Raw genomic sequence first — 14,103 nt, 5'->3', positions numbered from 1 at the left:
ATGAATGAACCTTTGAACGAGTCGGAAAACCAGTTGTGAAGCTGCTATCGCAGCTCTCACGGGCAGCATTTGACATGACAATCGCGCGCACAGACACACACACACGCACTCCAGGCACACACACACTGCCAGAGACCTTTCATGAATTGCAGTTTTATGGCAGCACCAAAAAAAAAAATAATAATAATAATAATAATTAAATAATAAACTCAAATTTATGAACACGTTTGCCGCACAAGTTAGCAATATTTTATACATTTTTGTTGAGCTTGTCTCAGACTTTGGCTTTATAGAGTTCAGTTTTTGGCATCGCAAACACAAACCAAATACCCAAATTCTTGCCGCATTTCACTTTCATTCCGTCAGAGATTAATCAACTGTTCGGGATTGGGGTCTGTGTCTGCATCTGGTTAGTGTTAATGTGAGCCAATCAACGCATTGTTCAAATCGTAAATCTCAACTTAATTAACGACACGCGCAACGCCGCGTTTTAAAACGCGTCTGAAACGCGTCGTTGCCGCTGCCATTGAGCCGCAGCGAACACATTTGCTTTTAGTTCCGCCATTCGATGACATTTTTGATCTGGTTGAAATGGAAACCATTTCAAAATCGCAGATGCAAAAGAAGGCACAGCTCTTAGCTTGGGACTGGACTAGCTCGTGAACTAAATCTTGTTTAACTAAGATTTTTATAAAAATAGGATTATGAAATTGATTACGGGTATTTCCCATTTCCACCTAGTAGGGTGGATTTTCCGAAAGGAGTGAAACCCTCCTCAAATGAAATTGAACTTAGATCTTGGATAGTTAGATTGCGGCCTATTTTGCGCGTTTTTCCGAACTTCAGGGTGGATAAAGTAACTTTTAACTTCTGGGCAATCAAGGTTTTGACAAATAGTTTTGTAAATATTGATAAATAATAATATAAAAGAAATATGCTTGAAGCACTTTTGCCAAAGGAAATGATAATATAATTGAAAACGATTCGCTACATCTTTACTCTATACTTTAGTTTCGTTACGTTTTTTGTTATCTATTTTGCAACTGGCAAACATTTTTCAATTGCATTAGCAATGTTTCGATAACAAGAAGACACCTGAGAGTCAAGGTTCCTTTCTTTTTTTTTTTTTGCCAAGCACGCGTCCTATGCTAAAGCAGAGACCTAAGACCGCCCTCCCTCGCTCACGATCCTAACAAACATTGGACTGTGCTATGGTATGATATCTTATCTGCAGAAACACACACACATACATACACACACACACACAAGGAGCGTGAGAGTTAGCTAGAAGCGGAAGAGCATGCAGAGCAAATCAAATACAAAAACAAATATTATAATAATAATAATAATAATCATTAAAATGTGACACAATCGCAACAACAAATTCATAAAAACTCAAAGAGCCCAAAAAAAATTTGCCAAATATGAATATATATAACATATATATATATATACATATATATGTATATAGCATTTGTTCGGGCACCTTTTTTGTGCGTTTTGATAAGAAGAAAAAACTCTCGCTCTCATTTGAGATAGTGCGACAACAACAAAAGCAACAACAACGACGACGACGACTACAACAAGCGTTATCTTAATAATTTGTAGAACGATAGAAAAAAAATATTCGATTGCAAATTTTGTTATCAAACAACAAAAACGCAACAACAAATAAATAAAAAAAAAAGGCAACAAAATAAAAAACAGTCGAAACGCAGCCGCACTTCAAACTTTTTGCCAAATTATTGATTGATAACAAGAATTCGTTTCGTTCGTTTTCAATTTTTATTTCAACCTTTTTTTTTTCATTTGCTTTTCGATATTTTATTTTCTGTTGTCTTTGATAGGAGCAGCGCTCAGCTGGCGGCCTAGGGCAAAGGTTTTGTCTTTGTGCTGCGTACGTGAAATCCCGCTGGGCGGTCGGTCAAGTGACCGCCTCCCTCTTGCCACCCGACATCAAGGGTTTTCCTTTAATACTATCCGATGACCATTATCTGGATGACAAGATTAAATAACATATTGCAAATGGTTTTTATTGAGTTGCATTTAATATGCTACTCAGCGAGAAAAATGTGTGTGTGGGAAAAGTTAAAGTTGTTCTTTAGTTTATCCGTTTTTTGATTGACTTGAACGTATTTATTTGATTAGAATATTATTTTAATCTTTAGAGAAAACGGCTTAACAGCTTCTTTAACATCATGTTTTGCATTTAACAGTGTTTCGTTGACAGTGCGACGAGTAACATTCTAAAGATATATGTTAAAGAAAAACCGTTTATACGATAAATGTAACAAATTCAAATGAAGAAGCTCTTCATGCTCCTTCTTCTTCTTTAATGTATTTCTGCTCGTGAAGAAACTCCAGTTTTTGCACAGTGTAAAAAAGTGAATATACACTTATATTAGTTGAACAGGCATTTTTAGCATGTAGGAAAGACCCCTTCTACTATATAGGTGTACCAAGTGTTGGGGCACTACTTGGAAGTGCAATGTCTCATGTCCCGTTGGGTTGATAAGGCAAACAAAGTCAGAGGCAAGATTTTGCATGGCATTTAAGAAAGCCCTGTAAAAATGCAGCAAACAAACAGTCGGACTGGGCAATTATCAGAGCCCGTCAAGTCACTCAATCAGTCAAATAGTCAATCAGTCGGTCAGTCATTAAGTCATACGGTTTGTCAATTATTCAATATAAGCAGCAACAAGAACTACATGCAAAAGAAAGAAGCGCTGATAACGTGTGAAGCAGTGGAAATGGATTTGAACTTCGCTGGAAGCGCCGATTCTACATATATATACTTATATATATATATATATGTATGCATGGCTGTATGTGTGCATAAGTAGATGTATGTCTATGTGCTCATTTGTATCTGTATGGTATTGGCTGCTTATCAGTTTTGGCAAAAGTCGACACAAACACACACACACACACATACGCACTCGCACACACAGGCTGGAATTGAGCAGATGTTTGTGTGGGTTTGAAACATTTGAGCATTAAATGCAAAAAAAAAAAAAAAAAACCAGAAGAAGAAGGTAATAAGAAAAGTAAAAGGTGTCTGTTGCTGTTGTTGCTGTTGTTGTTGTTGTGCGTGTGCCTGGCGATATCTATAAGAAATTTGATTGCAGTGCGCGCTGATAGACGAGATGACGTCAGAGCGCGTCGACTAAATGAAGTAACTTGCTTAGTTTAAACGTCACTAAATTATAAAATTCCCTTGGAATAATATAACATCTTCTTAAAGGTAGCCAAAACTGTTTTATATAATATAATATAATATAAATTTAATATGAAACTTACAAAATTCTCAAAAGTTGCCGTTTAATTGAGCAAAAATGTTGTCATAATTTTGTCGGTTTTGTTTACTTTTTGGTTTCATTTGCATTTATTTGTTATTTACTTTCATTTAAAAATGTCTCAAAATTTGCATATAGAATAATTTTTTTTGTAGATGCGGCGCTCCAAAAGAAATCGTTATATTTGTCCCTCAAAAAGTTGTCACAATTTGTTGTACACAAAATTGCATTTGTATTTACTTAACTTGAATTGGTTCAAGTATTTTTTATTTATTTTTATTTTATATTTCTTTATATCATATATTTTGTTTTCTTTTATGTTTCTTTAGCAAACAAGCACGATTGATTCAGGTCTTTAAATTTGGTTTATAAAACAAATTTTTTATTGTTATAAGTGTAAATATTTATAAACAGAATTAGAAATTGGCAAACACGGGCTGGGGGGCTGGTGGTGTTGGTGGTAGGTTGGACGGCGAGGGGCGACAAGCGCCGCGCGAAATAAAAGTTAAAAATAAAATGTTATAAGTGGCAAACGCATTGTATTTATTTATTTATGCTTTTTTTTTATATATATATTTATATTTCGCTTTCAAAAATGTATTTTTGGAAATAGATACGTCAAATTGTTTATAGATTGGAGTAAAAATAAATTATAGCGCGCAGCGGCATAATTCGCCTCATTTGCTTGCACCTTTTATTATTATTCGTATATTTATAATTTTTATTTTGCTTTTCTTTTTTTTTTCAATTGTATTTTGGTTGTGCTGTGTCCCCCAAGTGAATGAAACAATCGCGCAAGAAAACGCGGAACAAACGCGAACGAAACGCGGAGATCTGAAACCTAAAGAAGCGGCGTTGCGAACGCGTACGAACGTACTGACGGATACGCAGAGCCGTTGACGTAGTCGCACGGCGCACTGACACACACGGATACGGACGCGTATCTATCGGTATCGGTATCGCTCTGCATGCGTGTGTGTGTATGCATGTGTGTGTGTGTGTGTGTGTGTGTGTGTGTAATAAGCACGGTTATGCGTGTGTCCGTTGGCTTGCGAATGCAGTGAGGATGTCGAATGAATCTCGTAATATTCATGTTCTGCCCGAACGAGCGCAGCCCGCACACACATACAGGCGCATGCAGCGCGCTCTGAGTGGGCAAAAAGCTCACACATACAAACAGCAGAGGCGGCATTCTAACGGTTTCTGTGCATGTATTAGTGCTACAGAATTCGGTTTTGTGTAACAAAATATCCCACACACACATTGATATACAGCTCGTGCGCTCGCTAGCGCCCACTCTCTCTCTCTCTCTCTCTCTCGCCCGCTCGCCCTCTGCCACTCTCTCTCTTTCCATCTCGCTCTTACTGTTATACGCGCGCTCTTGTGCTCTGGCTCACTCACTCATTTGGCGCGCTATATTTGCACTCAGGAGCGCGCAGTCGCTTTGCCTTTGAGTCATTTTTGTGAGTCTGCCAGAGTTTACACTCGTAACGAAAGCAAAAGCCTCTGCTTGGCCCGAGGAGCAGGCGCAAACAAGAAACATATGGTTTTTGTTTGCGCTCACTCATGCACACCCACACAGACGCGCAAACAGCCGTTGATTCTGCTGCTGCTGCTGCTACAGTTGTTGTTGTTGTTGTTGTTGTCCGTTCGCGGGAGCAACAGTTATTTTTCGGAAATTCCTTTGCGGCTCACTTCGATTGTTACGCACCTGCCTCTTGCCCCTATCCACTTTAGCCAAGCTTTTGTATGCTCCTCTCGCTCTGTTGCCTGCTCATAAATGTTAATTATCCATTTTGATGTATAGCTGCCTGCCCTACCCACCTCCTCCCCCTCCAACCCACTGTTTCCACCAATTTGTCGCCCACTCGTGTAAACGTAAAATGTTTCTAACGCGTCGCCTTGGTTTTTTGTATCTGAGCCACTTCGCTTGCCCCCTACGGCCCTCTCCCTTTGCCGCTGTCTGCTGTCTGACTGTCTGTTTATTTATTCGTCGCTCGTTTTTTTCCCTTTTCCTTTTTTTTTTTTTTTTGTTGTTGTCTTTGTTCTTTCACATTGAGCCGCACATTGTCCTTGCTTTTGGGAACTAGTTGAAGTGCTTTAGGCTGCTTTTAGGCTGCTTCCTGTTGTTGGTTCATAAAAACTTTGTTAACCTGCGTTTGGCAGCATGAAAAAATAAACACCATAATTATAACAGTAGCGCTTTAAAATGTCCTCCCTCTGTCTGTCAAGGACCTATGCTTAAAGTTTTTATACATAAATTGACCCACAGAGCTCAATTAACCCCTACCTAGGCACAGAAAGGTAAAGCACGTTTTCAGGCTGGCAACAAAAATATGCTCAAGGCACAACAAACCTGCATATATAATTTTTAATTGCGACAACTCAAGTTTCCAGCTAATGACTAAGCGGATATATTATTACATTGATTTGAGTGCTGCATTTGCGTAGCTCAATCCAATTTGTCTGGCCCACCAGGGGCTATATATAGCCTGGAGGAAGGAAACGCCCTCTGTTGACCTACACACGTGCCAAGAAATACCAAAATAGTTTTAATATAACTTGGACGGTTTAAGCCTGAGTTTGTTATTAAAGAAGTTTTATCGCCGAACGCTTTAAAGTAGGCAAGAAATTAACTTCAGTCGGAATTGTAGCTAGGATTGAGGTTCTCTCTAGTTAATAGATTTAAGCAACTTCTTATAGGTTCAATTGAAATTGAAGTTGATAGCCCCTCCTGCTACCTTTTACACATATACCACAAAGTTCGTAGTATATTCGATTCCCCATCTCCCAAAGTAGCCAAGTTGCTGCCTCTGTAGCTGCTGATCTTGCAACACAAGATGATTGCTTTGGAATTTGAGTAAAAATCACGCATCGTCTTTCCAAAGTAAGTTACAAGTTTACGACTTGAGGGGCGCCACAATGTTGCACATATGGCAACGGCAATGCAAATGTTGCATTTGACCTCGAAGCGGTCGGTCTCGGCTGCATTTGCGGCATCTGCAACATGCTGCGTGCGTGTGTCCTTGTGACTTTTAACACCCTGCCACAAATGCTGGCGACAACTGCCACAGCCGCGCCTACAGCAGAGCCCTGCAGCCAAATACAATAAACGCCGGCCGCATTTCGCGCACGTTCACGGTCCGTCGTCCCATGTCCCATGTCCCAGGTCCCAGGTCCCTGGTGCCTGGTGCGGCCATGCCCATGTCCAGAGGCAGTTCGGCGTAACGTTGCTGCACACATGTGCAACATGCGGCGACACATGCGCGCTCGCCTCTCATGTGGCAATGTGCTGAGTCCGACTTACGATGCCCCCGCTGCCCCGGCTGGCCCGGGCACTTAGCCGCTTTTCCAGAGTATTCAAGATTCCGACTTTGCTAAGCGCGGCTGCAGCCGATCCGTGTGCGTCTTGTGTTGACTTTAGCCACCACGCAGAGGCGCACCCCAACCAAGAGAGCGCAAAGTAGAAGCCACGTGAAGTTCTTGTTGCTGTTGTTGTAAACGCTGCGTAGGTAGTTTTTCGTAAGATTCATTCAAATCGCTTCGCTTTCGAGTGCAGATGCAGTAGAAGAAGAAGCAGTTGATGTTGCTGTTGTTGTTGTTGTTGTTTGGGCCGATGAAGATGTTTGTACTGTTTATGTGAACTCATCAACATGCATTTTTTACAACTCAAGCTGCTTCAATACCTAAAACCTCCCTTGAAAGACGCAGAGAAATCGTGCATGTTGTTTCAAGGAAACAACCAAAAACTCGCACTTCGCAATTACAGGGTATTAAAAGAATATTACTTAGCTCCAGGGAAATTCAGATCATATAAATATAAATATAAATATAAATATAAATATAAATATAAATATAAATATAAATATAAATATAAATATAAATATAAATATAAATATAATATAATAAATATAAATATAAATATAAATATAAATATAAATATAAATATAAATATAAATATAAATATAAATATAAATATAAATATAAATATAAATATAAATATAAATATAAATATAAATATAAATATAAATATAAATATAATATAATATAAATATAAATATAAATATAAATATAAATATAAATATAAATATAAATATAAATATAAATATAAATATAAATATAAATATAAATATAAATATAAATATAAATATAAATATAATATAAATATAAATATAAATATAATATAAATATAAATATAAATATAATATAATATACTAATATAAATATAAATATAAATATAAATATAAATATAAATATAAATATAAATATAAATATAAATATAAATATAAATATAAATATAAATATAAATATAAATATAAATATAAATAAAATATAACAAATATAGAAAAAATAAATAATGCTTTGTCAATAATTTCTATTTCATATTTTCTTGGGCACATTTTGATCCTTTTCTAGCGGAAAGCTTTGAAATTGTTTTCTTGGCCAAATCGTTTTGCATTTTTGCCACATTTCCCTAATATCATAATAAGACCTGGCTTAATATAACGAATATCTCATTGGGCTGAGGCAATTTCAATTCCATTTGACCAACTTTTCGCATGGCCCGACCGCCCCACTCAAACAATTTTTATGCTTCGCAAATAAAGAAGCAGCAGCGGCAAAAGCAATTAGGCCAGTAATTACTTTTGGCTGTGTGTCAAGTCAAATTGAATAAAAAGCCTGGAAGCTGCAGCCAAAGACAATACCTCAAACGGATCGGGGCATTAGCATTGCCTAATTACATTTCAATCGCATGTCTTAAAAGGCGCTTAAACTCTCAATCGTTTCATCAAAAATATGAGCACAGCATTTTCCGAGGGTGTCAACGGGTGTGTGTGCGAGAGAGAGAGGGTGTGTGTGCGAGTGTGTCTGAGTGTGTGTGTATGTGTGTGTGCGCTTTGAGTGCAATTTAAATGTGATTAGATGTTGGTTTAAGGACAATGCCACACGGCATATCAAATAAAAATAAAAAGCAAGCAACAGAGTCAAGAGTGCGCGACGTCGAAATACCCTGGCAAAAGTCTATAATTTATTGTTGAATAACTTAAGCCTTTATTTCTGTATCTTCTATTAATACCCTTTTCTTTTTTTGTATGTGCCCAAAAAGGATGCATATGATATAAGGGTAAAGTTATGCGACATAGACAAACCCTTCTCTAGTTCTTCAAAGGCGACAGAACTCGAATATATATATGCTATATCTGCTTATTTTACATGCACTTGCACAACTTTTTGATACACTTTCTTCAATAAATAGAAAGACTACTTTCTGTTTCTAGACAACAACAACAGATATTGTATCTTTTGTCAACTGAAGCGTAACTGAAACGTGCAACAAGGAGACACACTCGAAAATGTCCATGACCCTCCCACACCCCCTGCCATCGAATTTCTTGACGCTGCTTCCCGCTGCGCCCCACTTTGTGCCCCCTCGACGCAGAAATACTCCACGGTTTGCTTCGCTTGCCGGAGTTGCCTAATCTAATCAATTTTGCTCAATGCTTTTGTTCTGTTCTGTTGCCCGCCCACGCAGAGGAGCAACAGCAGCAGCCGCTGCCGCTGCCGCCGCAGAGCAACAAGAGGCAATGCCAAGCAGCCTGTCAGCTTCAATAAGGCAACATTAACATGTGTGTGTGTGTGGCAGGGGCAAGGTGTGCGATGTGTGTGTGTGTGTGAGCTTGTGTGAAGGAGTGTGGGCTTGGGTAGTTTTGGTGCCAAGCGCGAGCGGGCGGTGAAAGCATTTCACTGTTTGCATCAATGATGAGCAGCCGAGGAGAGGAAGTAGGAGGAGGAGGAGGTGGCAACGGCTGCTGCCATGGCGCTGTTAAAGTGGCCAGAAAACGTGGCCATGACAGGTTAGCATGCCCCCCTCCCCCTCACATCACTAGATTTAAATCCTCTGCTGCCCAGCCCATCCCATCGCCAACCGTTCCCTCTCTCCTTCTATTGTCGCGGCAAACTGAATTAGTTAGCAGCAAAAATTTGAACTGTTTTAAGAGTTTTACGAGAATTACGAATCACACATTTCGTATATATCGGAAATACAAATGTATATTGTTTAGTCACAAAGAAAGAAAAAAACACTTTACACTTTCATGCCCACATGTTTGGGTCTACTTTTGGACAGACTTTGAACAAATTTTAACCCATTTCCCCGAACGTAGTTTGGGCCCAGTTTGTGACAGCGCGCGCAAATGGCAAATAAAAGTTCTACAAAATTGGCAGCAGAAATATTTCATGCAAATGCTTTGGCAAGGACACGTTGCACTAAAAAGGTTTTCTCTGGCCAGCCCACACACAATGTGTCCACAAATTATAATTGAAATGGATGCCCGCACACACACACACACACACACACACAGAGCTAGACATCTGCATAAAAGATATCTGTTAAAAGATTTCAAGGTGAGGCTCCTTTAATTGATTTGGACACGCGGATAAATAAAATTCGTTCCAGTTGAAATTTGGAAACAAAGTAAATCCCAATGCATAAATCATGCGCTTGTTGATAATATTAAAAGTATTTTCATGTTTCCATTATTAGTTCAAGGACAATTTGATTCTTTATTTATTAAAACTGTTCATATTAATAACAAGTTTAGCTGAGCTTTTCTTAAAATGCTGACAAATTGTTTGTATTGATTGTTTTCGGAAAAGCATCTTAGTTTTGTTATTGTGAAAAATCACAAAGAACAGATATAATTAACTCTTGTTCGGGTTCCAGGAAAACAAAATGTCAACGCAAAAATATCAAATTTATATATTTTTATATGTAATTCATAATCTGTGGTATCTGTTGCATAAGACCGACCACAAATCGAGTTATTAGTAATTGAATTTATTGTATATTTGCTCAAGCTGTGCGGCTTATGAGGCATGCGGGTAATCATTTTGAAATCAGCTTCCATAGCAGGCATATATCAATCATTATGACTATGCTATTTTGCCTGGCTGTCTGTCACAGGCAACACACACACACACACACACGCACACGCAGACAGACAGCTAAGAAACCCATAAGCAGATATACACCTGTATGTGCGGTAAGTAAAGCCCACAGAAACTTTAACTGTTACAAGGGCAGAACGAGAGACAGGGCGGAAAGAGGAGCATACGCCCCGCTGGGCAGGTAAGGGACATCCCTGAGACAGAGACAGAGAGAGAGGTAGGGTGCAGGGGGTGACAGTTGGGCACACACATTGAAAATTGACAGCTTGTGTGTGGGTGTGACACACACACACACACACACAGTCAATACTTGCAATCGCATCCTGTTGCCGTCTCCTCGCATAATATGATATATATTTTTAATGTCTTTATTATGTTCCATTGAGCGTAAATATTTGCCTTGTGCACAAACACAGCACACACTCACACACACACACACGCTCACATACTCACACAGATACCCTCACACACACACACACAGGCCATAATACGCGGCACGTGCTCAGCGTTTCAACTTGAGCTACGACCAAAAAGAATAAGTAGAAAAGAACTTTTCATTTAAGACGTGAAAACTGGAAAACTGGGAAATGGAAACTGAAAAATGAAAACTGAAAACCTTTTGCACTCACCTATTTAAAGTTTCCTTTTGCGTGCGCAAAACAACAGGTACAAAAAGTTTTGCTGCAAAATAAAAGCAGAGAAAATACAGTTAGTAAAGGAAACAAGAGACAAGTGCTACGACGTCGATTGTGGCCGACTAGCAGCTACCCTGTAAATTGTATTTATATATATATATTTGCAAATTTGTGCTTAATTCTTAATTTAAGTTGAATTAGCTTGTTTTCACTTATTCTCATAATAAACATGTTTTATTCAAATTATTCTTTCACGCCTTTCGGCGTTTTATACTTTGATCAGACTTATTTATCATCTCAAGCCGTAAAAATCTGTGATATTAGACGATATATATTTGATCAACAACTTTTCTATGAACCTTATGAAGCGGCCTTTTACTGCATGTTACTCACATTGTCACAGCCTCATCATGCCCACTTTCTGGCTGTCTACAGGGTATAGAGAACAAAGCTGTTATTAAGTGAATCAAATGTGTACAATGAGTGCGTTTGAGCACTTTGTGTAAAATACTCGATTGGCATGACAACATTTGCTGGCTGGGCCAATTAATCTTGACTGTCGAAGCGTTTTTGAACGCCCCCGACAAGAAGTGGAAGAGGATACATGCGATTTATGACGATCAGTTCAATGTAACCTCCTGCCAAGAGGGTAGCCAAGCCAGGCAGCAGCAGCCGAAAGAGTTGCCCCCCCTGAGCTGGCTTAGCTACAGAGCACAGAGCGCAGAGCAGCACACACTTTGCATGAGTTCAACTTGGCGAGGGGCATTGTCATCTCGTGCAACAGCAGCCAGAGCAATGCCAGTTTAAAGTTGAAAGGATACCATAAATCTTTGCAAGCTGTTTACTTCGGGTACTCGCAATCGCATGACGAGGCGCGCTTGACAGCATTGGCTTTAGCTTGTCTCGTTTTGCCAAAGCCAAGCAGACAGAAAGACATGCATATAGGCATTACTCTCATCTGTTCTGCATAACATCAAGCGCAAAAATTGCGCATTTCGTGTATTAAGACTGATGCGGCATTAGGGAGTTCTTCTTACAGCTTCATGTGCGTATCTTTGTTGATAAAAATGTGTATCAAATATTTATAAGCTTTGTGCACAATGTGAATGGCAAGGCTCGAACGTAGCCTGAGTTTCGAACACGGTTATTTCGTTAGCCTCTTATGACTCATTCAGTCAGTCTTGTATTTTGATCCTCTTCCGTTGAGCTGCTTTAACTTTTCTGAATATAACATGCTTTTAAATAATTTGTCGACACATTCGACAGCTTTTGCTGCACTTTTCGTAATGAATTGACGTAAATGGAGAATACATTTCTTTTATAAAAATATAAAAAGCTTAACTGCAACAGTAATAGAAAGTACTAAAAGAAACATTGACAGCAGCAATAACATCAGTCTTAACAGTTACCTAAACAGCAAGAGCAACACAAACGTTAACACTGAGCAAATGCTTAACAGCAACATTAACATAAAGCTGAACTAGTTCACATACAACTAACGCAACTAACTGAAACCATAGCTCTAACACCATAACAGCACGAGCAAGAGAAACCCTAACACTAACAGACCCCTTAACAAGAGCACTAACAGAACGCCTTACACAAACAGGCTCAAATATAGTAACAGAAGCCCTAATACTAGCAGATGTCTTAAAATCAACAGCCAAGTTAACAGAAATCAGTAACATAATCCCTCATAATAACAGCAGGCTTAACAACAGCAGTAACAGAAACCCAAACAGTAACATTTTCAGTCAGAAACAATTACAGTAGCACTTTTTTTCTTTTAAATTAATTAAATTTCAAAAAGTTGAATATGTATTGTAACTTAAAATTGTAGTTAAATAACGCGTTATGGACCATAACATTTATTTAACATAACATGTGTGTAGACTAGGAAATGAATATCATTCGACACATTCTCTAATTGATGGCGCTCCCCTTAGACCAGCCTTTAGAATGTATGTATGATGTATATGTACTCAAAAATCAATTGCCAGCTGTTGTTTCACAGTCTGCAGCGTTTGTGACGTCAGTCAGCTCAGCTGTTGATGGATAATTTTATACACAGTTGGGCAGCTCAAAAGTAAATCCTGCGAACGCCTTCTATATATATATATAGATACATTTTTCGTGTATGTTCAATCAGCTGTTGGTCTTATGTCGCCCCCCCAAAAAAATACAACAATTTAAATGGGAAAGGGGCGAAAAAAAAACTAGCCAAAAAAAAAAAGAAGAAAACAACACACGCAACATGTGTGCACAATTTGTTGTTGCTGTTGTTATTGTTGTTATTGTTGGCGTGCAGCACATGGCATCTCCGATTCGGCTCATGAAATGAACCGTATATGTGCCAAAAAGTCAATGATAGACAAAAGTACAAACACACAGACACACAGACATGCTTACAAAATATTTGTTTTCCAAGCAAGCACATTTGCCGGGGGCAGCTTCCTCTTGACTGCCACCGTTTCATGAGCTCAAGTATGCACATCCTTTTGCCGCTTCCTTTTTCAGGCATTCGGTAACATGGGCAATTGCATTGCTGAAATGCAGCTCAAGTGGACGACGGGGCTCTCTAGTTTAAATATGTTTATGACCCGCACCGCTGCGCTGCTTAGTATCTGTGTGTGTGTGTGTGTGTGTGTGTCTGTGTGTATCTGTGTGTGTTTGTATTTCTCACCTAAAGCAGCTCCATTGCGATCAGATCTTTTGTTAAGGGAATCTGCAGCTATATACATATACCTATATACATATATATGTATAATGTATGTGCTGCTCGTTTCTGTTTCCTTTGATTTTTGTTATTGAGCGCAACTACACGCACACTAAGGCCTGTCTGCCTGTCTGTGTGACTGTGTGTGTGTGTGCGTGTGTGTGCAGACACAAATGTTATTGACGTCGCCGTCCGGGCAACGTCGAGCACGCCGCCATCACAACGGAACCGCGCCGTAAGGGGCAGACCATACGTTGACTCAGGGATCGAGTGCTGCGTGCCTCGGGCCTCTGGCTGGGGGCTGGCTGGTGGCTGATGTTACCGTTAAAAGAAATGCAATTAAAATGAATCTCTAGACCCCTAAAAACTTCAAGCAGCAGCCGTAGCCGAGGCAGTAGCGGAAGCAATTAGTAAACTGAGCAGTCTTCCCAGATATAATCCCATAGCAAATCTCTCTGGCCGACTCAGGCGTGCTCTACGTGGCATTTGGCTGTAGTTTTTGTAGTTT

General features: G+C 39.1%; 1 protein-coding gene across 2 annotated transcripts in view; it reads right to left on the bottom strand.

The window, feature by feature from the left end:
- Mef2 (myocyte enhancer factor 2) overlaps positions 1-14,103 on the bottom strand; it is a 59,255-nt gene that overhangs the window by 13,766 nt on the left and 31,386 nt on the right. For both annotated transcript variants that reach the window (XM_032436762.2, XM_032436763.2), the window contains exon 4: positions 10,874-10,925. The gene's annotated coding sequence lies outside the window, so the exon portion shown is untranslated. The remainder of the gene's footprint in view (positions 1-10,873; positions 10,926-14,103) is intronic.

The sequence above is a fragment of the Drosophila virilis genome, chromosome 5 (genome assembly GCF_030788295.1).
Source record: "Drosophila virilis strain 15010-1051.87 chromosome 5, Dvir_AGI_RSII-ME, whole genome shotgun sequence".
Lineage (NCBI taxonomy): Eukaryota > Metazoa > Arthropoda > Insecta > Diptera > Drosophilidae > Drosophila > Drosophila virilis.
The sequence above is the reverse complement of the archived record's forward strand: the minus strand, read 5'-3'. Positions and strand labels throughout refer to the sequence as shown.